Source organism: Echinops telfairi, unplaced genomic scaffold (genome assembly GCF_000313985.2).
Source record: "Echinops telfairi isolate 266 unplaced genomic scaffold, ASM31398v2 ScPeMD7_25;HRSCAF=90, whole genome shotgun sequence".
Lineage (NCBI taxonomy): Eukaryota > Metazoa > Chordata > Mammalia > Afrosoricida > Tenrecidae > Echinops > Echinops telfairi.
In genome coordinates this window covers 7,033,316-7,036,101 of record NW_022103922.1, presented here as the reverse complement: position 1 = coordinate 7,036,101, position 2,786 = coordinate 7,033,316, and the positions used below count along the sequence as shown (strand labels likewise).

General features: G+C 47.9%; 1 pseudogene; it reads left to right on the top strand.

Moving 5' to 3' along the window:
* Positions 1-298: 298 nt before the first annotated feature.
* Positions 299-2,126, top strand: LOC101638286 (annotated as a pseudogene).
* The last annotated feature ends 660 nt before the right edge of the window (positions 2,127-2,786 follow it).

The window sequence follows — 2,786 nt, the reverse complement described above, 5'->3', positions numbered from 1 at the left end:
GGAGCCACTCTGCTCTGTCCTGTGGGGTCGCCGTGAGGTAGAATGGACGTGATGGCCGTGAGCTTGAGTTTGTTGGCAGAAAGCAACTCCAAGCCTCGTAAGCAATGAGTCTCCCTTACCTCTCCCTCCTGCTGTCCCAGGAACCACTGAGAATCCAAGGGCGACGTAACTCAAAAACCAAACTCGGCATGCCGCATTCTGCTTGCTTCCGCAGGCAAAACAATCCAGGTTTACTCTCCAGACAGACAGCATCAGCAGGGAGTGACAAGGCATCATCAAGCTGTACAACCTGCGGTGTATGCTGTGCAACAATGCCTCCCTCCGGGCAAACAGAGAGCGTGCGACTCCGCTCCCCCCCCCCACACACACCTTGTGCAGCGTTAGGGCCCTCTTTGGCAGCGATGAGTTCAGTGTCTGAGTGCTCTGAAGATTGCACACAGAGGTTCAGATGCTGTCCGTTTGGAGAAGGTCAATGGATACACCAACTGCTGGTTTGGATTTCATCGGTTGCCAGTGGTCGATCCACTGTTTGGAATGCAGCCAATTCGACTGAAGAAATGCCCTTACTCGTGGCTCTGTTACAATGGTGAAATCTACAACCATGAGAAGCTGCGTCACCACTTTGGATTTGAGTATCAGACCAAAGTGGACAGTGAGATCGTCCTTCATCTTTAAGACAAAGGCGGAATTGAGCAAACCACCTCTCTGTTTGACGGGGTGTTTGTGTTCATTTCATTAGATACTGCCAATAAGAAACTGTTCCTGGGAAGAGATACCTATGGAGTCAGACCTTTGTTTAAAGCCATGACTGAAGATGGGTGCTTGGCTGTGTGTTCAGAAGCTAAAGGTCTTGTTCACTGGAAGCATTCCATGACTCGGTTTTTAAAAGTGGAGCCTTTTCTTGTGGGACACTACGAAGCTCTGGACTTAAAGCCCAATGGCAAAGTCGTGTCTGTGGACATGGTCAAATGCCATCATTGTAGGGATGAACCTCAGCACGCCACGTATGACAATGTGGAGAAGCTATTCCCAGGTTTTGAGATAGAGACCGTCAAGAACAACATCCGGATCCTCTTTAACAATGCTGTTAAGAAATGTTTGCTGACGGACAGAAGGATAGGATGCCTTTTATCAGGGGGTTTGGATTCCAGCCTAGTTGCTGTCCCCCTGGTGAAGCAGCTTAAAGAGGCCCGTGTTTAGTATCAGTTCCAGATGTTTGCGATTGCTATGGAAGATTGTCCTGATTTACAGGCTGCTAGAAAAGGAGCAAATCACATCGGAAGTGAGCACCAGGAGGTCCTCTTTAATTCTGAGGAAGGAATTCAGGCCTTTGATGAAGTCATATTTTCCTTGGAAACATGACAATACAACAGTTCGTGCTTCTGTAGGTATGTATTTAATTTCCAAATAAATCCGGAAGAACACAAATAGTGTGGTGATCTTCTCTGGAGAAGGTTCAGATGAACTTACACAAGGTAACATATATTTTCACAAGGCTCCGTCTGTGGAGAAAGCCGAGGAAGAGAGTGAGAGGCTCCTGAGAGAACTCTACTTATTTGATGTTCTCTGTGCAGATGGAACTACTGCTGCCCATGGCTTTGAACTGAGAGCCCCCTTCCCGGATCACCGATTCACTTCCTACTTGTCTCTCCCACCAGAAATGAGGATTCCAAAGCATGGGATAGAGAAGAATCTCCTGCGAGAGGCCTTTGAGGACACAAACCTGTTACCTAAAGAGCTTCTTTGGCGACCGAAAGAAGCTTTCAGGGACGGGATAACCTCGGAGAAGAACTCTTGGTTTAAGATTTTACAGGATGTTGTTGAACATCAGGTTGATGATACAATGATAGCCACTGCCTCGGAGAAGTTTCCCTTCCACACTCTAGAAACTAAAGAAGCTTTGAACGCCACTAACCTCGTCGGGCTGACTGGCTGACCACTACTGGATGCCTAAGTGGATCCATGCCACTGACCCTTCTGCCTGTGCTCTCACCCATTACAAGTCAGCCGCCAAAGCTTCAGTGCTCTCTAAGCAGAAGCGTCAAGGGGAATGCTGCTTGTTTGGCGTTGTACGGTTCCACAGCTGGGGCCTGGGAGCAAGGAGCCAACTACCCAAGTTTATTTGAGTCAACTAAAATAAAAGTCTTAAATCTGAAAACAAACAAACAAACCAAATCACGGTCATTGGGTCATTTCTGACCCATGGCACCCTACAGGCAGCTAGAACTGCCCCTGGGGGTGTCGAGACTATCACTCTCCATGAGAGTAAAAAGCCTCATCTTTCTTCCCCGGAGTCACTGGGCTTTCACAATACTGGCTGTGGGAAACAGAAAGATTTCTCCCATGTTGTCTCCCCCAAATACAAGCCAAACCTAGCTGCTTGGTACGCATGGTAAATGACTGTCCACTAAGAGGTCAATGAAAGTAGGTCAGAGGTTACTCTCCTTAAGGGTATCAGTCATCCAGAGCAACCAGACTGTATAGCCAGACTCTCCCTAAGTAGGGCCCACTCCCTTCTGATATTATTGTGCCCTTGAAGGAGTCCCCAGAGGCAAGCCCGGGACCACTCAAGGATGACTAAAGTTAGGCTACTATATTGAATCTAGGGTCCACCCATCTTGCCACATATGTACCCCTATTCCCTCCCTGAACTATTGTGTGTATACCCCTAGGTCATCCCCCTCCTATTGCTTGTATTGCCTGTGTTACAACCCCTTCTCATGATGTACATTGTTATCTGTAATCAGGGGGCTTGCATGCCCCCCAAAGCTTTGGCTAGAAATAAA